Source organism: Aegilops tauschii, chromosome 1 (assembly GCF_002575655.3).
Source record: "Aegilops tauschii subsp. strangulata cultivar AL8/78 chromosome 1, Aet v6.0, whole genome shotgun sequence".
Classification (NCBI taxonomy): Eukaryota; Viridiplantae; Streptophyta; class Magnoliopsida; order Poales; family Poaceae; genus Aegilops; species Aegilops tauschii.
The window spans coordinates 479,242,605-479,266,988 of record NC_053035.3 but is presented as its reverse complement, the minus strand read 5'-3'; positions in this window follow the sequence as shown (position 1 = coordinate 479,266,988).

Genomic DNA, 24,384 nt, shown 5'->3' with positions numbered 1-24,384 from the left:
ATATCCATAACACAAGTTACTAAGGAAAATATACCCTCTTCAAAGGTAGCATTGATGTTCATAAAGTACTCCCTCCGTCCCAAAATTCTTGTCTTAGATTTGTCTAGATATGGATGTATGAAGTTACATTTTAGTAATAGATACATCCGTATCTACACAACTCTAAGACAAGAAATTTGGGACAGAGGGAGTAGTTGAAAGTAATCTATAAGAAATCAGTGTCAACCTCTCGCACGTTTTGGTCAAAAGAGGAATTTAGAACCGTCATTTGGCACACAAAAATCACATGCAAGATCACCCAGAAAGTTGTACTACTAGTACTAGTACTGCGTGTTAGATGAAAAAACACGATCAAGATCGAGAAAAAGATCGTCAAGAAGAGATATTACTTGGACTTGCTTAATGAGGGATCCCCGAGAGGGGGGCTTGGACAGGGCGATGGCTTTGAGCTTGTCTGGGGTAGTCTCGGCGGGGTGCTTGCGCTTCTTCGTACCATGAGCCTTGACGGTTTTGGCCAGAGCCATAGACATCACTTCGGCCGGTGCTCCAGCATCCATCAAGAAACTGTCAAATAGAAATAAAAGAAAGGAAACCATAATCACAAACCCAAAAGAAGAAAAGAGAGGGAGTTATAGGATCAGTCTCGGGGTTGCAAGACCGGGCCTTGTCCAGAATCAACACCATTGCGCTCACCTTTCCTTCTTTGGGAGAGAAGAACAATGGCAGAAGCAGGTCGGGGTTTTCTTGAAGAAATGAGGAACAAGATGAGGGAGAAGCGACTTGGGTAGAGAGGAAGCTGAGAGAGAGAAGAGTGAAATGATGGTTGCTTCGTCCGTCCAACTTACTGCTGGAAAGGAGGGGGTTTTGTGATTTGACGGCTCACTGGGCATTACTGCGGCGCTTCGATCGGAATAGTCTACTGTCACTCTACTACGGAGTAATTTAGTGCATGGCTGGTGGACCCCGATGCTGGTTGTCCCACACGTCGGTGAAAGTGAGTAATTTAGTGCATGGCTGGAGGAGGATCCGCACGGTAGAGCGTGTCCACTGTTTTTCTGGAGAAAAAAATGATTACAGCAAGCGTTTCCACTCTTACGACGGAGGAGTGCGAAACACGGCAGCCACTTGAACATACACAGTGCTCCTACTACTAGTCATGTGCTGTGGTTCATACGTCAGTACTACATAATCTTGTTGCTAGTGTAGTAAGATATGACGATAACAAATGATGTTGTGCGCATGTCAACTATATGAACAGTAATGTAGTAACATAGTACCGCTTTCTCGACTGTCCGGTCGAGAATGAACGATGAGATCAATGTTAACAAAACTAGGTCTACAGTGCACGGAGAGTACGGTGCTACAGTACTCCATGAAACATGAACCATATGAAGCACGAATAGTGTTAGGCAGGGTGTATGAAGGGTGCACGGGATGGGAGCAAAAGTTCCCTTCTCGACCACTTTTGGGTGTTTGGCAGAGTGCATGAAGGGTGCATGAGTCCACACTAGTAGGTTAACACAAATACACGAAGAGGAAACAACTATATTGAGATGGGAATGCAACCAAACACACCCACACGCTTTGTGCTACAGTGACCGATCTGCACCGTCTGAGTTTGATCCAATGGTCATATTGTGCACTGCGACCAAGGCGGAGAGGAAAACGAGAAAACTTAATGTCTTTTTGCTAATTAATAGCATTGCATGCAATGAACTAACCACTGCATGTCATGTTTATTAGTCTCAAGTCATTGAAAGCATGCACGGCCCACGTCTCTTATTGGTTGATATGTCACAAAACAAGAAACGGGGAGCGAGTTAATGTACCGTTCCTAAGTATTTTGGGATTATTTGGTTTTCGTAAGGTGACTTACACACCTAGACAGAGGAGTATATTGAGATGAGAATGCAACCAAACACACCCACACGCTTTGTGCTAAAGTGACTGATCTGCACCGTCTGAGTTTGATCCAACGGTCATGTTGCGCCGAGACATGGACATGCCCATGTAGAGGGCTCCTAAACACCACCGAAGTCCCTCTGCTTCTCGAGGCGCACGACGTTGGTGATGCAGGGGGCGAAACGACTGAAAGGCAATGCAATCTACGGGAAGGCGGAGGGAGCCAGCCGAGGAGCAGGGAATCTTTTGGTTTTCACCATGGTAAAACACCAGTCGACGACTTCTCACTTCAGGGAGCAGTGGGTTTTACAGGCGGATTCATTGTGACTAATTGCTGCCGTGCCTGCTCCCGTCAATCAAAAAATTAAAAATCCTGCCGCGCCTGCTCCCATCAATCAAAAAATTAAAAATCCTGCCGCACTCAAACACCAGAGCAACGCCGTGATGGATATTTAAATTTACCTGCCGGCAAGTAGATAAAAAAGGGGTGAAAAACCAAATGTGGCCGCGGCCTAGCTAATCGGTCGAACTAGCCCAACTAGCTAGCCACCGTGCTTCACTGATGTACTCGGCGGGAAAAGTGGTCTTTCGTGATTTGACGACACATTTAGTTGCTTCGGCAAAAACGCGTGGTAGGGCGTCCCACGTCAGGAAGAATATATGCGTGCACCACACGGGAGGACCCCGAAACCATGCGGTAGGGTGTGCCATGTCTCAGCACGGAGGAAAAATGTGCGTGTAAAAATTTACTGTATCAGACGTAGTACCTATGGTTCGACCCCGGGACCCAGCCAGTCGGTTGAAAACACCCCACTAGCCACACAGCTTAATCATGCTAACATGGCATGGAGGATAGGTGTGGTTAGCTCCATCTCGACCAGCCACAACGTCTCTTGTTCTAGGCGATTCTTCTATTTTCCAAGCTTTTTTTAGTTGTAATAACACCACGGCAAGCTAGCGCCGCTCTTCGTGTGTGGCCATGCAAAGGTTAGACGATGGAGAGAAGAGAGAGATCGCAGACCTGGGACCCACCAGTAAGTGAGTCAACGGTCATGCATGTGTTGACGAGGCACTCCCTCTACTGTACTCAACGTAATACTGTATAAAATCAAGGTATGGGACAAAGCCAACAGCCGTTGTTGTTTTAGGCTATCGACTTACGCTTTGTAGTCCAGGTTGCCAGTTCGAATCTCATCTTTCAGATTTGTTAGTTTTAGGTCCAAATTTGATTAATGACAAGTGGGACCCCCGTGTGTTGTTCCGATATTTTAGTGTAGGATGGTTTTTTTGAACAAACACTTTGCGCGGTTAGACAAGTAACGGCACAAGTTACATGTATTTTGCAAGTTTACGAACAAAAATGACAGCGGCATAGAATATCACATCCACCCCGCAGCTTAGATGCTATGGTGATACGAGTTTTTACACCGTTCGAAGTGAGATCCAATGGCTTGGGAGTAGTCTTTGTAATGTGCAATTTCCAAACTCTCGAAAGGTTTTTTTGCAAATAAAACATTCAGGCCTCGTGTGTGCCGCTACATCTTGGATCCAATGGCTGCCCGTTGCTCATATTAGGTGCTCCCCGTAGCTTAATTACCCGCTACGGTGATATGAGCATCTAGGTCGTGTGATCAGTGATCAGATGGCACATGCGTAGTACTTGTACTTTCTGCGCAATTCCCAAACTCTCTCAGTCATGTACTGCAAAAACATTCAAACCTCCTACTGTGGGCCGTTAGATCTCCGTGAACTCGTAACACCATAGAATCTACGGTGCGGGAGCACCTCATATTCTCCCGTCCGAGAAAACATAAGGTGCTCTCGCAGCTTGGATGCTACGGTGATACGAGCTTCGAGGTCGTTTGATCTGAGATCCAATGGCATCTGAGCAGTCTTTGTGCTTGTAAGCAGTGGCCGAAGTCTTTGGGGGATTTTTTGCAAAAAAAACATTCGAACCACCGAGGAGGTGTTGGGTCACAAATCCAACGGCTCCGAAGAGCTTGTATCACCAAAGCATCTAAGGTGTGGTAGCACATGATATTCTTACATACAGGAGAATATGATGTCCTCCTTCATCTTAGATGCTACGGTGATACGAGCTTTGAGGTCGTTGGATATGGGATCCAAGGGCATCTGAGTAGTTTTTGTACAAATTGTGTGCAATTCTCAAACTCATCAAGGTTTCCTGTAAAAATATTAATACATCATGTGAGCTGCTACATCTCAGATCTACAAGCTCCAAGCAACTCGTATCGGCATATAGCATCTAAGGTATGGGGGCACATGATATTCTCCCGGGGAGGAGGGGTGGGGGGTGCACAACCAATCGATGGTTGGGAGGGTGGGACAAATATAATATAAACAACACTACTGGAATGCACTTCTTTGCCGTCTGCCACTTCTTTGCCGTCAGTTTCTCCAAAGCAGATGGCAAAGAAATAGCTGATGGCACAGGTTATTTTGCCATCAGCCAGTACTTTGCCGTCAACTCGCGGACGGCAAAGAGTTCTTTGTCGTCAGCTGGCCAACGGCAAAGAACCTTGTGGGCCCACAGACGCAAGGTTGTGGCTAGGTCAGCTCTTTGCCGTCTGCCATTTCTTTGTCGTCCGTTGGCTGACGGCAAACAATTCTTTGTCATCCGCTAGGCTGACGGCAAAGAGGGTAAGGGGGCTACCCGGGCACGACGTTGAATCGCTAACCTCCCCCCGCCGTGAACGCCTGCGCTCTCTCTCTCACTCTCACCCACCAGCCCGCCGCCGCCGCCACGTCCCCTGTGCCCGTCGCTGCCCCTCCCCGCCGTCCTGCCGCCCCCTCCCGCCCGTCGCCGCCCCTCCCCGCCGTCCTGCTACCCCGTCGCCGCCCCCTCCCGTCCATCGCCACCCCTCCCCGCCGTCCTGCCGCCCCGTCGCCGCGCCTCCTCGCCGTCCTGCCGCCCCGTCGCCGTCCCCCTCCCGCCCGTCGCCGCCCCTCCCCACCGTCTCGCCGCCCCCCTCCCGCCCATCCCCGCCACCCTCCCGCCCCGTCGCCGCCCCTCCCTGTTGCCGGCCAACCTCTTCCACCTCCCCACGGTGAGCCCCCTCTTCCACTTCCACACCCCCCCTTTTCTTTTTTTCTTTTTTCTTCTTTTCTGTTTTAGATATTAGATATAGTTTTAGATAATAAATAGTTTTACATAGTTTACATATTAGAAAAGAAGAAAGAAAAAAAGGAAAAGGAAAAAAAGGAAAAGAAGAAAAAATAAGAACAAGAATAAGAAAAAGAAGAAGAGGAGGAGGAGAAGAAAAAAAGAAGAAGAAGAAGAAGAAGAAGAAGAAGAAGAAGAAGAAGAAGAAGAAGAAGAAGAAGAAGAAGAAGAAAAGAGGAGAGGGGGAGAAGAAGAAGAGGGAAAGGGAAAGGAAGAAGAAGAAGAAGAAGAAGAAGAAGAAGAAGAAGAGCCACCATATGTCCACAAGTGCATTGCTTTTTGAATGAGAAATGATAACTTGGTGTAGTTGATTATCTTCTGCTCAAAATTTCTTATGTTATAATGTTGTATGATAATGTTGTAAGGGTACTAATTGGTCCCTTCTGCTGCTTATCAGAGATGGGGGGAAGCCGCCACCGCAGACTCCGCTCTGCCACACCGGAGTACGAGTTGGATGCTTTCGAGTTCTTCAGTATCATCCACGAGGCAGGTATATAAAAGGAGAGATCTCCCCTTCACCCATCTCATTATGATAACTCTGTTGTTTGCTACATCACTCATTGTCCCAAACTGCAGAGGCTGCCTGACACTTTTATGAACATGCTGGGTGAAGATCCACCAAATAATGTGAAGCTGCGACAGGCCGGCAGTGGGTTTCGCAGGCTGTGGGACGTGGAGTTGGTGATCAAGGAGGGCCACATGTACATGTGTCATGGCTGGGAGAAGTTCTACCGTGCATATGACCTGCGGTAGGGGTACTTCCTTCTCTTCAGGTACGACGACGACGCCACCATGCTCATCGTGAAGGTGTTCAACACGACTATGTGTCGCATGCGCTACGCTGACGACAATGATGCCACTACGTTCTGCCTCTTCTTATTCCTCTACATTTGGCTTTGTCTCGCATCGATTGTTAACGCTCATTGTTGCATTTGGACAAGCAATGGGAGCAGCAACAGCGACACTAGCTACAGCCAAAGCAGCAGTGATTCTGGCTGTAGCAAAAGCAACAACGATTCTGGCTGTAGCAAAAGCAGCAGCGATACTGGCTGCAGCAAAGACAGCAAGGAGGATGATCCGGACTGGAGTGGGGAAGAAGAGGAGCAGAGTGGGCATCAGGCTGAGGATGACCTAGCGATGGTGGTGGCTAACCAAGGGCAAGAGATGGTGGTGGCTGACCATGCGCAAGAGATGGTGGTGGCTGAGGATGACCTAGCGATGGTCGTGCTTGTCCTGCCTGAAGATGGCCTCGCGATGGTGGTGGTGCCTGACAATGACCTCGCGCCGGTGGTGGCGCCGGCGATCCCATAGCTGGGCGACATGACCACGCCAATTGTGGTAGAAGACTACATCCCACTGCCTCCACCGCCTCGCCGCTCTTGGCGCATCAGGCTGAGGAAGGAGAAGGAGAAGAACAATGAGAACTGAACTATGTCAGGTATGTCAGATCTCCAAAATGATCTATATATACTTAGCTTTGTTTCCTCCGAAATGACATAAGTTAGCTCTAATATGCTTAGTTACCTATGTTACCTCTAATATGCTAAGTTATCTCTACTATGCTTAGTTTCCTATAGGTTAGCTCCAAAATTACTTATGTTAGCACAAAATGACCAAGTTTACATAATAAGCTTATAGTCTTCTTCTTCTTCTTCTTCTTCTTCTTCTTCTTCTTCTCCAAAATGACATAAGTTAGCTCTAAGTTAGCGCTAATATGCTTAGTTCACTCAAAGATGGCATAATTAGCTAGGTTGGCTCCATTTTACCTAAGTTGGCTCTAATATGCTAAGTTATCTCTAATATGCTTAGTTTCCTATAGGTTAGCTCCAAAATTACTTATGTTAGCACAAAATGACAGAGTTTACATAATAAGCTTATAGTCTTCTTCTTCTTCTTCTTCTTATTCTTCTTCTTCTCCAAACTGACATAAGTTAGCTCTAAGTTAGCTCTAATATGCTTAGTTTCCTATAGGTTAACTCCAAAATTACTTATGTTAGCACAAAATGACCAAGTTTACATAATAAGCTTATAGTCTTCTTCTTCTACTACTACTTCTTCTTCTTCTTATTCTTCTAGTATTCTTCTAGTCTTCTTCTTCTTCTTCTTCTTCTTCATTTTCTTCTAGGTTAGCTCCATTTTACTTAAGTATGCTTACTTCTTATAGTCTTCTTCTTCTTCTTCATTTTCTTCTTCTTCTTCTAACATCTTGTTTATCATTTTGCAGATTTGATTTAATTCACGGAAGCTTGCATGGATGGAGTGCTTCTTTTCCATTTGTGCTTTTATTTTGTATCAATGAACTTGCATGGTTGGAACTTGTTATATGGATGGATGGATAACGGTGTTGGATGAACAATGTGAAACTTTTGTAATATCTAAGGATGGAACTATATATGTGTTGGTTATGTATGTATATATGATGAAACTTGTGTGTTGGATACGCTTGTTGTGTATATATCTATATCTGTGTATATCTGTGAATTGTTGTCAAATTGAATGAATTAAATTAAAAACAGGGATGTACAGGCTCTTTGCCGTCAGCTAGCTGATGGCAAAGTTCTTTGCCGTTAGCTAGCTGACGACAAACATGCCACATGGCAGCTACCTGTGATTCCTGGGACTGGCATGTTTGAGCACTTTGCCGTCTGCCAGCGGATGGCAAAGACCTTAGCCTCTTTGCCATCCGCTAGTTGATGGCAAAGCACGCCGTTAACCCCTAACGGCTCTCACCCCACCTCACTGTCGTCCACGATCTTTGCCGTCTGCTGGCCAGCAACGGCGGACGGCACAATTCTTTGCCGTCCGTTTCCAGGAAGCGGACGGCAAAGAAGGCCTTTGCTGGCACGTGTTCAGACGGACAGTTTGCCGTCTGCTGGCGGATGGCAAAGAAGTTTGCCGTCCGTGATCCATGCCTTTACCGTCTGCCATGGCGGACGGCAAAGAACCTGATTCCAGTAGTGCAACCCTAAGCAGAGCTTCACAATTTTATCTAAGGTCGAGGGGGTGACCCCCGACAATCATAGCTCCGCCTAATTAAACACAACATTTGCATGTACTGTAGTACAAGACTTAATATTCATGTTTCAGTTTCATGTTCATTTTAAATATTGAATTGAGGACCATGCATGTCTTACATTTTACTCCCTTCGTTCCTAAATATTAGTCTTTTTAGAGATTTCAAGTGGACTGGCACATACGGATGTATATAGACATATTTTAGAGTGTAGATTCACTCATTTTGCTCTGTATGTACTCGCTTGTTGAAATCTCTAAAAGACTAATATTTAGGAACAGAATGAGTATTTTGGAATTCGTGTCTTACATGCATGGTTTGGAAAAATAGATGCACTATACTTATTGTTGTTGTGTTCATGTGTGGGTGTCTGTGTGTGTGTGTGTGTGTGTGTGTGTGGTCATATGCTTGATACATACAAAGTTTTCTCACCTCCATATTGTTCATCTTTTAAATTTGAATTTGCATTGAAAAACTTACCAGGGATACCATGAAATGTGAAATCCACATTTAGATCACTATATCACAAACTCACTCTAATTCAACAACTCGTCATAAATCAATTACCACGTTGAGATTAGTATTTGCAAGGAAAATATGGGCATTGTAATACACATAGATTCGTTCGGCAATTTAAAAGGTTCCTTTCGTATTCTTGAATGGTAGGACCCAACGGCGTACCAGCCAGACCTTGGCTCGTGTTGATCCTAAAAAAATAAATAAATAAAACCGGGCTCGTGTCCTTTTGGTGGCGTGCGTGGTATGCACATTAGGCAACCCCAACCAGTCGAGCCTCCGCGTTTCGAGTCGAAATATCTGGCGGCCAGAATTCCAGCCCTAGGAAATTACCTCATGTCCCCGGTCCATAATGACTACCGATGAACAACGGAGGGATGCTTTAGTAACTAGACAACGTTACCTACCGTGTCGAGCACGGTTCAATTCCCTCGGTCGCCGCTCGCCAAGGTCACCCGTCAACTGCATTGCCTAGTACTACTACTACTATACCAGGATGAGCACAAAATTGAGCCCGTTTGTTCGTGCCTAGTACTTGAGTTAATATATCAGGTAATGCACTGGTACGGAGGGATTATTCTTTTGCTCTGCATATGTAACTTGTCTGAAGTCTAACTAAGCAAAATGTTTGACCAAATCCTTTCTTAAGAAATACAACAGGACAGATGTATGGCTTGAAAATTTATTGCATGATGCAGGCTATGATATTGTTTCGAATCCTGGATCTTAAATTTCAGAAAATCCAAAAGTGACCATAAATTCTTGAAACTGAGCATGGTCACGTGATATGGCACACATATTACTTCGTAATTTTTTTTCTTCAATTTGAGACAAGCTGCTTATGACAAGTTGCACAAATGAAGAGCCAAGGTATTTTGGAACAAAGACCTGTCACGTTAAGGCGAACGCTTTCACTATTGAAACCATGGGCGTTTACGTGCCGCCACGAGTCCCGCTTCTCATCGGAAGGTGCCGTCCGAGCAAGCGTGTGAGTCGACGGGAGGCGTGCGAGCAGACCATTGCGCCGGCTGACAGGGAGGCGTGCGAGCAGACCGCTGTGCAGGCTCACCGGGAGGCGAGCCCTTTGACCAGGCTCCGCCACCCACCTTCGTCCCAACTGCGCCCACTTTTAATGTCGTCGGCGCCGCAGTTTAAAATCAACCCCGCACTACCCGGTATCGCTACAATCTTCTCTCTTCCTCTCCGATTCTCCTGTCGTCTACCTCCAACCAGCCTGACCTAAACGTACGCCATGCCGCATCACGATGGTCTGCCCTTAGTCTTCCAGTTTCCTGAGGAAGACACCCAACCGTAGTCTCAAGAACATAAGGCGCTTTGGGACGAGCTAGAACTGGCCTTGCGGGAAGACATCGCGCCTGGCCCCGCTCCCGTTCCGTCTCTCGTCGCCCCGACTGTGCCAGCGCCCATCCCCGTGGCATTGATGGGCTGGGAGCCGCACATTGTCGCCGAGCTTGATGCCACGGGGTTCCATGAGGTCCCCGCCGACTTTCATGCGCCCGTGCACCTGCCAGCGCATGCGCGCCCGTGCAGGTGCCCGTGCACACGAATGTCTCCGCCGCGCCGTTGACAGCGCCTGTTTTTGTAATGTGCTTCTTCGTTGCGCGTTATGATCACTGGTGGCGAACTTCGATGCCCAGTGGATGTAATATACCATAAATCATTTATTGTATAGTGTAGGTTTATTCTTAGTTACTATGTCGTAATTTCTTTATTGTATAGAGTAGGTTTGTTCTTAATTCCTACTAGTTACTGCCATCATTCGCTATCTGAAAAAAATCAGATGTAGTCGACTAGGCCGAAACATTCGCCTCTGACGGGCCTGGTGTTTAGCGGGCCACAATTGGGCCGGCCTGCATCTTTCTTGGGCCCGAATCATTGGGGCCTTCACACTTTGCGCGAGGCCCACAACTTACACCGGCCTATATTTTAGTTGGGCCTTTCGTGGACCCAACGCTTAGTTTGGCCCAGGTAGCGCTGGGCCATTAACACGCTGAATATTGTATTGGCCTGTTACGGCCCAGATGAAACCATGGGCCTTTAGCAGGCCGAAATGCATATTGGGCCTCGATTTTCACTAGTCGTCGACGGGCCTTCAGCAGGCTGAAATGTAGACCGGGCCTTTTTGGCCCCAATTATATCACGGGCAGTTACCAGGCCGAAACATATCTTGGGCCTTAGTTGGCCCACTGATATCATGGGCCTTTAAGAGGCCGAAAGCTTAGTACACACATCAACGGGCCGAATTATGCGACAGGCCTTTAACAGGCCCAAAGTCACGTTGGGTTTAACTGTTGCCACCTTTATCACGGGCCGTTACTGTGCCCAATGTCCTGTCGGACCATATATGGCCCATGGGCAGCACGGGCCATTCCCAAGCCGAAAGTCACACTGGGCTGAAATGGGCCCATGTCTACATCGGGCCTCTAATAGGCCAAAAGTCACTGGGCTGTAATTGGGCCCAAATATTCGACGAACAATTAACGGGCCAAATCTGGCTTCGGGTCGTAAATGGGCCCAAATATTCGGCGAACAATTAACGGACCAGATCTGGCCTCGGGTCATAAATGGGCCTTTATTAAGCAGGCCGTTATTGGGCTGGCCCACTAGTACATGAGTAAGTACTACGGGCCTTTGACTGGGCCGGCCTTTTTAACCTATATGGGCCTCTGTTGGGCCGTGCCACGTGTCGACGTATCATAGGCGCTTTGGGTCCAATGAGTGGATGACATCTGTCCCAACGGTGAGCCGACACGTGTTTCCTCCAGCCAACGATGATTTTACACGTGGAAAATCCCCATTGGTTGGGGCTGTTAATGGGTTATCGGATCCAAAACCGGACCCGATAGCTTAACGGTGTTCCGTTACGGTGGATGCCACGTGTCGGTCACCCTTGCGAAAGCACTTCTGTGACGCGCGATTTATCGTCATGGAAGTGGACACTTCCGTGATGATAATTTTGGTAATGTCATGGAACACTTCTACGAGAGCACAGGTATGACTATCTTGATTCTGTCATAAATTTGTTGTCAGGACCCCGATTCCATGTCACATCGATCTAGCCGGTAACACCTCATATCACTTTGCGGCCTCACGCACGGTATTCCCATGGGTGTCGCCTTACCATGGCCCGGCACCGTTTGCGCCTTTTGGATCACGTATATGCTAGTGTCGCTAGCATCCATATGACAGAGAACCCGGGCCGACAAGACTAGTCATGAACCCAAAGTGGCACTAACTTACGGGGACAAACATACATGAATCAACATCGAGCATGTCGGTCAGCAGCGTGCGAATCCGGGCTGTTGCACTGGGCTAACAGGACTCCGATGAACCGGGCTGTAGCAGGCTAGGCAGGACTCCGGATGTCACCGCGTGACATTTCCCCGAAGGGACAGACATAGGAACGAAGTGAATCACATGCCGGCCAGTCAAGTGTTCTGGAGCAGTAGTGCTGGGCTAGCAGGACTCCGGTGAACCGGGCTGTAGCGGACTACTATGGCTCATGGAAGCACAAGACTACATTTGCCCATAAGAGAGGCAACCAAGGATAAACAACTAGGTTGTCGGATCCCACACATACCAAGCATTTCAATCATACACACAATATGCTCGATATGTGTAAATACAACATGCCATCATAACATAACTCTACGACTCAAGTATTTATTCATTAGGCTCCGAGGAGCGAGATATTACAAACATGGGTCTCATGACCCAACATTCAGAGCATACAAGTCAAAGCACATGCGGAAGCTTAACATGTCTGAGTACAAACATCTACAAATGAAAAAGGCTGAGAAGCCTAACTATCTACCAGATCCTGCCGAGGGCACAAGATCGTAGCTGAGGTACCAAGCTAAACGTCGAAGTCCACACGGAACTACTAGAGAGACTGGCGTCTCTCCGCAAAACATAAAATAGGCAAACGTGAGTACAAATGTACCCAGCAAGACTTACATCAGAACTAGCTACATATGCATCCGTATCAACAAAGGGGGTGGTGGAGTTTAACTTCAGCAAGCCAGCTTTGACTCGATGGCTACCCTAAACTACGACTGCAAGTAACTCTTCTGAGGTGGCGCACACGAGTCCACATATTCACCATTCAATACACAACTATGGAACCACTCCCGTCTCCCTACGAGAAGGCCATCCATAGCACTCACGCTTATCTTGCGAGCTTTAGAGTATCCACTTTCACTTGTCTATGAACTGTACATGCAACCCAGAAGTCCTTTACCGCGGACATGGCTATTCGAATAGATCATGTTAACCCTGCAGGGGTGTACTTCTTCACACACGCTTTCACCACTTACCGCCGTTTACACGACATGTACTCGGCAACCTTCAAGCGGAAGCCCAACGAGGGTGTCGGCCACGGCCTACCTAAACACTCAAGTCTCTAGTCCAGGTTTATCGCCTATTCAGGTTCCATCCGTAGGGAGTCCGGCTGAGGTTTCCACATACGGCCCCGAACGATGTGTACAGGGTTCCGCGACACCAAACGGGCGCCCGGTATACCCGGCCACGTGCCTACCGCATCACAGCCCACCCCTCGGGTCAGCGCTGCGCACGGCCTACGGCATACTACAAACACCAGAAACTACTTGCAACTCCTGGACAGAGGACAAGGGTGGTTAAGAAGCCGAGAGGGTCCATTGGTTTCGGGCCCAATGCATGGTAGTAGATGTTCATGGATCACAAACACAGAACTCAGTTCCTGAGGACGGTTTCAATGAGACAACCCACCATGTACTCCTACATGGCCTCTCACCGCTACCTTTACCAAATCGTGTTCACACACTTAGCTCACACACAGTAGGAAATGTTCATCACCATTCCAATTCATCCCCGATGAATCAGACCTGACTCAACTCTAAGCAGTAGCAGGCATGACAAACAAGCATGAATGGGTAGGCACATCAGGGCTCAAACAACTCCTACTCATGCTAGTGGGTTTCATCTATTTACTGTGGCAATAACAGGTCATGCAGAGGAAAATGGGTTCAACTACCGCAGCAAGTAACAGATGAATCGTTGTTGTCCTAATGCAGAAAAAGAGAGCAGGAGCGAGAGAGTGGGATTGTATCAGAATGAACAAGGGGGTTTTGCTTGCCTAGCACTTCTGAAGATAGTATAGTTCTTCATCGGTGTCGTCGATCTCATCGTCGAAACCACGTCTATCGAGAGGGGACATATACCGGCAACAGAGAAAGAAACACAATCAATGCAATGCACAATATGATGCATGATCATGACATGGTAAAATGAGTGTGTTGGGCTAATGCAACTACAACCAGATGGGTTTGAGCTATTTTGAACCAAAGATTCAAAGTTCAAACTCATTTGTGATCTTAAATAGTGCTTTATCATGTTTTGCACTAAACAGCAAGTTAACTTGTTTAAACATGCATGAAACCAGTACAGATGGATAGATTGGATTTTTCTGATAATTTTCATATATAACTTATTTCATTCTGAGCTACGGTTGAATTTCTATGATTTTTAGAAGTTAGCACTATTTTGTGGAATTCCTGGATAAACTTAAATCCAGAAAATGCTTTACTGTGTCAGCATGACATAGGTGTGACGTCAGCACGTCAACTGGGTCAGCCAGGTCAAACCTGGCCTATGGGACCCATACATCAGTGTCTCAGGACGGTTTGGGTGGATGACAGGTGGGACCGGTCAACGTTGACTCGACCAAAGTCAAAGCTGACACGTGGGGTCTACACAGATTAGCACATGTCATTGACACAGGCACTAACTAAACGAGTTTAGCGCCTAAGCTAATGGCGCCACGTCAGCTGCCAGCGTTTAACCGCCAGCGACCTCAGATCGCGGCGGCGTCCGCGTCGGGATTGCGCTACAGGCCACGGTTTGGGGCGTGGTTGGGTTCTATGGAGAGCTGGGGCTGAGCCGCGTCTGTGGGTGGTGGAGCAGGACCAGATGGTCGCGGGAATCAACGCCGACGACGAGGTTTGCGGCGGCCGTGGTTCGGCCGTGATCGAGTTCCTCGCTAGGGTGTTCGGGAGGAGGAGCTGGTGGTGGCTACGGGTGCGCGAAGACATGCTGAGCACGGCGGTGCGCTCGGTTGCGGCTATAGGTGACGGTGGCCACGGCGGCGACATGGCTGGGCGGCGGTGAGCTTCGGGCACGGCGTCGCTAGCGCTAGGGGACGTTCGGGGCGACGGGGAAAAGGGCGAACGGAAGAGGAGCTCACAGAGGACTCGCAGAGAAGCCCAGGGGGTCGGGGAAGCGTCGGTGGCGGCGAATCGAAGGGCGGCGATCGTCGGGGCAGAGGACGACGATGAGCTCAATGGCGACATTTTAGGCATCCCGCGAGCGCGTGCTTCGTCTTGGTGATCCACGGCGTCGAGGCGAGCCCGTTGGACAAGTAGAGGGGCGAGGGGAGCTCGGTGGATGCGGTGGCAGTGAACGGCGGCGACGGACTCCGCTCGGTGCGTGAGGGAGAGAGATCCAGGGGAGGGAATGAGCACGGGGAGAGAGCGAGTGGAGCCAGGGGGCGCGTGGCGACGTCCTAGGCGTCGAGGCAGCGGCGGGAAGCAGGAGGTGGCCAGGCACGTGGGCGCGCGCGGCGGGCACACACCCCTCGTCCTTCTGGCGAGAGGAGGGAGACGACTGGCATCGGCCAGCTGGGCTGGGCCGGCTCCTGGGCCGCACAGGTAAGTGGCCCAGGTACTAACTCTCTCTCTCTCTCTCTCTGTGTGTGTGTGTTATTTAATTTGTTCTATTTTTCTATTTTTGCTATTATGTTTTGATTTATTTCAAAGACCAAACCATTTTCAAAATTCGTGAAAATAATTGTGTGAACTAAATGGACTTATCCAAAGCTACATAAAAATTTCCAGAATTATTGAACATATATTTATTATATAACAAATATAGATCCAATTCAAATATTTATTGGATTAATTCAAAGGCCCAAAATAATTGTTTTTGAAATTCTAGAAATATTGGTTTGAATTTTATCCCTTGCCAATATTTCCAGAGATTAAAAGGAACATTTTCTTGGACTCATTTGATGAGATTTAAATGTTGGTTATTTTTAGAGGTCTTCTGAGGCTTTTGAAAATTCCTCAGTTCAAATTTCATTTGAATTTAAACATGATGCTCACATGAAGGGCTAGCCTAGTGTATACCAGAACTAGGGATGTGACAGCTCACCCCTACTAAACAAGAATCTCGTCCCGAGATTCAAGTCGTGAGGTAAGAAGACAGAGGGACACAAGCTAACACAATCTTCACGATACAGATGTCTTTCTCGAGGATGTTGATTCATTGCATCACCTTGATCTCGACGTCTTGCTTTGAGAACTACATCCAATATGACAACGAGTAGAAAGGGAGAATTTTAGAAGAATCGGTCTTCCTGAGGTTGGAGCAACTTAGGATCATCTTAATGATCACAAGATCAACTCATGGAATGAGACATAGAAACATCTCTGGAGCTGAGAGGCAAAACATGCATCAGGAGGGACGGAAGAAACAATTTGACGAGGGTTTCAAAGTAGCGAGGAAAAATTGCCATGATTCCATAACGGGGCACCTCAGGAAAGGTGACTCGTGGAATTATTCCCTTAAGTGGCGAAAAGAATTACTTTTGGTACACATAGATCATTGAAACCCTTTATACCAGCCTAAGGCAATCACAATCGATCGTTTGGCTGAGTTCGAATGGATGATGTGGACTACCTTGTTGAAGACAACCCGATGGATGATTTCTGCTTATCATCAGAAATGGAAGGGACCCATGGCAGACTAACACAATGACGGGTGCAAGCTGGGAACAAAATGCAAATACTGGGAATGACCCAACCATCATATCTGCCTGAGATTCAGATCTGGTTGGTAACGGGATATTTCAGACAGCATGTCTGGAGAAGAAAGTTTGCAACAGAAACCAACGAGATGACGTTGCGAGATTCTCGGGAAATGAACTACGATAGCAAGCTCCAAAACATGAGCTGTTTCTGCTACAAACCTGTGAACATGCTGTCCAAAACAAGCATGACCACGTAGTAGTCTTATAATAAAACACTACCGAGTTTAGGTGGGGAACCATCATCGAAGATATCGAAGTCCTTGTATAAGCCCCGGGTCTTAAGAAGGAGCTTCTTTTCCTTGAACAAATCAATAAGTGGCTTGGTGTGCTAGGGAATACATATGGAGTGGAGGTAATTAATCTACCAAACCATAAAATACATTCGCACATGCATAACTGACTTGGGATAGTGCCAGAGGAAACAAAAACAATCTTTCTCGAGCTCACGGCGGCAACTTGCACCAAATGCACATGAATTCGAAGAGGTCACTTCTTCCATCCAAGCATAAGCTTCATGAACAGAAGACGAAGGCATTGCTTACAAAGTTTTCAACACTAGGTTGATGTTCAACGTGAATCCTGGGGTGACAAAATGCTGCTGATGGACTCAATAGCAACTCATCAGAATTTCCATATCACTGGACTTCCACCATCATGTGAACACGGTGATAGTATTGGTCAAACCAAAAGATGTAATGGTGTATGCTCGAGGGATCAACCACGAGTAAGACAACATTATGAACATTGTTGGTTCTGATTTGACTTGACCATAGCCCATACTCAAGTCAAAGTTTTGACAAGACAATAGATCCAATAACTGATCACGAGGACCAATTGGTGAAGATATCATCTTTCTTCAACACACACACAAACACAAAGATATCCCGTCAGAAAGAACCAAATTCGGCAAAGCTTTTTATCTTCCAACTCTCCAAGTTGTTGTTTAGCTTAACCAACTAGCTCAGGGGTATCCAACACAGATTCTTGGAGAAGGGCTGGTTTAGAGGAAAAACAACTTGATCACGAACTCAACATAGCGGTCAGGTGACAACCTGGTAACACTTCCGAGACGATATTCGGAAAATCACGAACCACCAATATGTTACTAAGCTCGAGAACAATCTTGCTTTTCAGAGCAAGACGATATGATCAAATAAGCCAGGGATTGAATAATCCTCACTCATTGATCGAGGAGTGCACCAGAAATAAGGACTAGGTAGCACAATCTATCCTAGAACAGTGATTCGATATCCAACACGATAAGAATGAGAGTATTGTCCATTAACTACCAAGCAACGGAGTTGCTAGGAGTACTGATTTCACACATCATGATTCACCTGTCGGCATTCCGGTTACAACAACACGGAACCGAGGAATGAACAATGATGGCAAGAAGTATCACTAAATCAAGAATTCATAAGAGGTGGTGCAATTCCCATGACATTCTTGACATAAAGATGGTAATATTGTTGGAAATATGCCCTAGAGGCAATAATAAATGGTTATTATTATATTTCTTTGTTCATGATAATTGTCTATTGTTCATGCTATAATTGTATTGTCCGGAAATCGTAATACATGTGTTAATACATAGACCACAACGTGTCCCTAGTAAGCCTCTAATTGACTAGCTCGTTGATCAACAGATAGTCATGGTTTCCTGACTATGGACATTGGATGTCATTGATAACGGGATCACATCATTAGGAGAATGATGTGATGGACAAGACCCAATCCTAAGCATAGCATAAAAGATCGTGTAGTTTCGTTTGCTAGAGCTTTTCCAATGTCAAGGATCTTTTCCTTAGACCATGAGATCGTGCAACTCTCGGATACCGTAGGAGTGCTTTGGGTGTGCCAAACGTCACAACGTAACTGGGTGACTATAAAGGTGCACTACGGGTATCTCCGAAAGTGTCTGTTGGGTTGGCACGGATCGAGACTGGGATTTGTCACTCCGTGTGACGGAGAGGTATCTCTGGGCCCACTCGGTAATGCATCATCATAATGAGCTCAATGTGACTAAGGCGTTAGTCACGGTATCATGCATTGCGGTAGTAAAGAGACTTGTCGGTAACGAGATTGAACAAGGTATTGGGATACCGATGATCGAATCTCGGGCAAGTAACATACCGATTGACAAAGGGAATTGCATACGGGATTGATTGAATCCTCGACACCGTGGTTCATCCGATGAGATCATCGTGGAACATGTGGGAGCCAACATGGGTATCCAGATCCCGCTGTTGGTTATTGACCGGAGAGGCGTCTCGGTCATGTCTGCATGTCTCCCGAACCCGTAGGGTCTACACACTTAAGGTTCGGTGACGCTAGGGTTGTAGAGATATGTGTATGCGGAAACCCGAAAGTTGTTCGGAGTCCCGGATGAGATCCCGGACGTCACGAGAGGTTCCGGAATGGTCCGGAGGTAAAGAATTATGTATAGGAAGTCAAGTTTCGGCCACCGGGAAAGTTTCGGGGGTTACCGGTATTGTACCGGGACCACCGGAAGGGTCCCGGGGGTCCACCGGTTGGGGCCACCTATCACGGAGGGCCCCGTGGGCTGAAGTGGGAAGGGAACCAGCCCCTAGTGGGCTGGGCGCCCCCCCATGGGCCTCCCCCCATGCGCCTAGGGTTGGGAACCCTAGGGTGGGGGGCTTCCCACTTGCCTTGGGGGGCAAGGCACCCCTTTCCCCCCCTTTGGCCGCCGCCCCCACCCTAGATGGGATCTGGCCGGCGCCCCCCTCCTCCCAGGGGGCCTATATAAAGGGGGGGAGGGAGGGCAGCAACCTACAGCCTTGGGCGCCTCCCTCCTCCTCTGCAACACCTCTCTCTCTCGTATATGCTCGGCGAAGCCCTGCCGGCATCCCGCTACATCCACCACCACGCCGTCGTGCTGCTGGATCTCCATCAACCTCTCCTTCCCCCTTGCTGGATCAAGAAGGAGGAGACATCGCTGCACCGTACGTGTGTTGAACGCGGAGGTGCCGTCCGTTCGGCACTCGGTCATCGGTGATTTGGATCACGGCGAGTACGACTCCGTCATCCACGTTCATTGGAACGCTTCCGCTCGCGATCTACAAGGGTATGTAGATGCACTCCTTTCCCCTCGTTGCTAGTATACTCCATAGATGCATCTTGGTGAGCGTAGAAATTTTTTAAAATTATGCTACATAACCCAACAGTGGCATCATGAGCCAGGCCTATGCGTAGTTACTATGCACGAGTAGAACACAAAGAAGTTGTGGGCGTTGATGTTGCCAATTCTTCTTGCCGCTACTAGTCGTTTCTTGTTTCGGCGGCATTGTAGGATGAAGCGGCCCGGACCGACCTTACACGTACGCTTACGTGAGACAGGTTCCACCGATTGACATGCACTAGTTGCATAAGGTGGCTAGCGGGTGTCTGTCTCTCCTACTTTAGTCGGAACGGATTCAATGAAAAGGGTCCTTATGAAGGGTAAATAGAAATTGGCAAATCACGTTGTGGTCATACGTAGGTAAGAAACGTTCTTGCTAGAAACCTACAAACCACGTAAAAAACTTGCAACAACAATTAGAGGACGTCTAACTTGTTTTTGCAGCATGTGTTATGTGATGTGATATGGCCAGAAGATGTGATGAATGATATATGTGATGTATGAGATTGATCATATTCTTGTAATAGGAATCACGACTTGCATGTCGATGAGTATGACAACCGGCAGGAGCCATAGGAGTTGTCTTTATTATTTTGCATGACCTGCGTGTCATTGAATAATGCCATGTAAATTACTTTACTTTGTTGCTAAACGCGTTAGCCATAGAAGTAGAAGTAATCGTTGGTGTGACGACTTCATGAAGACACGATGATGGAGATCATGGTGTCATGCCGGTGATGAAGATGATCATGGTGCCCCGAAGATGGAGATCAAAGGAGCATAATGATATTGGCCATATCATGTCACTATTTGATTGCAAGTGATGTTTATCATGTTTTTGCATCTTATTTGCTTAGAACGACGGTAGTAAGTAAGATGATCCCTTATGATAATTTCAAGAAAGTGTTCACCCTAACTATGCACCGTTGCGAAGGTTCGTTGTTTCGAAGCACCACGTGATGATCGGGTGTGATAGATTCTAACGTTCGAATACAACGGGTGTTGACGAGCCTAGCATGTACAGACATGGCCTCGGAACACACGCAATACACTTAGGTTGACTTGACGAGCCTAGCATGTACATACATGGCCTCGGAACACGGAGGACCGAAAAGTCGAGCATGAGTCGTATAGAAGATACGATCAACATGGAGATGTTCACCGATCTTGACTAGTCCGTCTCACGTGATGATCGGACACGGCCTAGTTAACTCGGATCATGTTTCACTTAGATGACTAGAGGGATGTCTATCTGAGTGGGATTTCATTAAATAATTTGATTAGATGAACTTAATTATCATGAACTTAGTCTAAAATCTTTACACTATGTCTTGTAGATCAAATGGCCAACGTTGTCCTCAATTTCAACGCGTTCCTAGAGAAAACCAAGCTGAAAGATGATGGCAGCAACTATACGGACTGGGTCCGGAACCTGAGGATCATCCTCATAGTAGCCAAGAAAGATTATGTCTTAGAAGCACCGCTAGGTGAAGCACCAATCCCTGAGAACCAAGACGTTATGAACGCTTGGCAGCAGCGTGCTGATGATTACTCCCTCGTTCAGTGCGGCATGCTTTACAGCTTAGAACCGGGTCTCCAAAAGCGTTTTGAGAAACATGGAGCATATGAGATGTTCGAGGAGCTGAAATTGGTTTTCCAAGCTCATTCCCGGGTCGAGAGATATGAAGTCTCTGACAAGTTCTTTAGCTGTAAAATGGAGGAAAATAGTTCTGTAAGTGAGCACATACTCAGAATGTCTGGGTTGCACAACCGCTTGACTCAGCTAGGAGTTAATCTCCCGGATGACGCGGTCATTGACAGAATCCTTCAGTCGCTTCCACCAAGCTTCAAGAGCTTTGTGATGAACTACAATATGCAGGGGATGGAAAAGACCATTCCTGAGGTATATTCAATGCTGAAATCAGCGGAAGGGGAGATCAGAAAAGAACATCAAGTGTTGATGGTGAATAAAACCACTAAGTTCAAGAAGGGCAAGGGTAAGAAGAACTTCAAGAAGGACGGCAAGGGAGTTGCCGCGCCCGGTAAACCAGTTACTGGGAAGAAGTCAAAGAATGGACCCAAGCCCGAGACTGAGTGCTTTTATTGCAAGGGAAGTGGTCACTGGAAGCGGAACTGCCCCAAATACTTAGCGGACAAGAAGAAGGCCGGCAACACCAAAGGTATATATGATATACATGTAATTGATGTGTACCTTACCAGTACTCGTAGTAGCTCCTGGGTATTTGATACCGGTGCGGTTGCTCATATTTGTAACTCAAAACAGGAACTACGGAATAAACGGAGACTGGCGAAGGATGAGGTGACGATGCGCGTCGGGAATGGTTCCAAGGTCGATGTGATCGCCGTCGGCACGCTACCTCTGCATCTACCCACGGGATTAGTTTTAAACCTCAATAATTGTTATTTAGTGCCAGCTTTGAGCATGAACATTGTATCTGGATCTCGTTTAATTCGAGATGGCTACTCATTTAAATCTGAGAATAATGGTTGTTCTATTTATTTGAGAGATATGTTTTATGGTCATGCCCCGCTGGTCAATGGTTTATTTTTGATGAATCTCGAACGTGATGTTACACATGTTCATAGTGTGAATACCAAAAGATGTAAAGTTGATAACGATAGTCCCACATACTTGTGGCACTGCCGCCTTGGTCACATTGGTGTCAAGCGCATGAAGAAGCTCCATGCAGATGGACTTTTGGAGTCTCTTGATTACGAATCATTTGACACGTGCGAACCATGCCTCATGGGTAAGATGACCAAGACTCCGTTCTCCGGAACAATGGAGCGAGCAACCAACTTATTGGAAATCATACATACCGATGTGTGTGGTCCAATGAGTGTTGAGGCTCGCGGAGGATATCGTTATGTTCTCACTCTTACTGATGACTTAAGTAGATATGGGTATGTCTACCTAATGAAACACAAGTCTGAAACCTTTGAAAAGTTCAAGGAATTTCAGAGTGAGGTCGAGAATCAACGTGACAGGAAAATAAAATTCTTACGATCAGATCGTGGTGGAGAATATTTAAGTCACGAGTTTGGTGCACACTTAAGGAAATGTGGAATAGTTTCACAACTCACGCCGCCTGGAACACATCAGAGAAACGGTGTGTCCGAACACCGTAATCGCACTCTATTGGATATGGTGCGATCTATGATGTCTCTTACCGATTTACCGCTCTCATTTTGGGGCTATCCTTTAGAGACCGCCGCATTCACTTTAAATAGGGCTCTGTCAAAATCCGTTGAGACGACACCGTATGAATTATGGTTTGGGAAGAAACCTAAGCTGTCGTTTCTAAAAGTTTGGGGGTGCGATGCTTATGTCAAGAAACTTCAACCTGAAAAGCTCGAACCCAAATCGGAAAAATGCGTCTTCATGGGATACCCTAAGGAAACCATTGGGTATACCTTCTACCTCAGATCCGAAGGCAAGATCTTCGTTGCCAAGAACGGGTCCTTTCTAGAGAAGGAGTTTCTCTCGAAAGAATTGAGTGGGAGGAAAGTGGAACTTGATGAGGTGATAGTCACCCCTTCCGAACCGGAAAGTAGCGCAGCGTGGGAAAATGTTCCTGTGGTGCCTACACCGACTGGGGAGGAAGTTAATGATGATGATCATGAAGCTTCGGATCAAGTTACTACTGAACTTCGTAGGTCCACAAGGACACGTTCTGCACCAGAGTGGTACGGCAACCCTGTCCTGGAAATCATGTTGTTAGACAACGGTGAACCTTCGAACTATGAAGAAGCGATGGCGGGCCCGGATTCCGACAAATGGCTAGAAGCCATGAAATCCGAGATAGGATCCATGTATGAAAACAAAGTATGGACTTTGACTGACTTGCCCGATGATCGGCGAGCCATAGAAAACAAATGGATCTTTAAGAAGAAGACAGACGCGGATGGTAATGTGACCATCCATAAGGCTCGACTTGTCGCTAAGGGTTATCGACAAGTTCAAGGGGTTGACTACGATGAGACTTTCTCACCCGTAGCAAAGCTGAAGTCCGTCCGAATCATGTTAGCAATTGCCGCATACTATGATTATGAGATATGGCAGATGGACGTCAAAACGGCATTCCTTAACGGCTTCCTTAAGGAAGAGTTGTATATGATGCAGCCGGAAGGTTTTGTCGATCCTAAGAATGCTAACAAAGTATGCAAGCTCCAGCGCTCAATCTATGGGCTGGTGCAAGCATCTCGGAGTTGGAACATTCGCTTCGATGAGATGATCAAAGCGTTTGGGTTTACACAGACTTATGGAGAAGCCTGTGTTTACAAGAAAGTGAGTGGGAGCTCTGTAGCATTTCTCATATTATATGTGGATGACATACTATTGATGGGAAATGATATAGAATTCTTGGAAAGTATAAAGGTCTATTTGAATAAGTGTTTTTCAATGAAGGACCTTGGAGAAGCTGCTTGTATATTAGGCATCAAGATCTATAGAGATAGATCAAGACGCCTCATTGGTCTTTCACAGAGTACATACCTTGACAAGATATTGAAGAAGTTCAATATGGATCAGTCCAAGAAGGGGTTCTTGCCTGTATTGCAAGGTGTGCAATTGAGCACGGCTCAATGCCCGACCACGGCAGAAGATAGAGAAAAGATGAGTGTCATCCCCTATGCCTCGGCCATAGGGTCTATTATGTATGCCATGTTGTGTACCAGACCTGATGTAAACCTTGCCGTAAGTTTGGTAGGAAGGTACCAAAGTAATCCCGGCATGGAACACT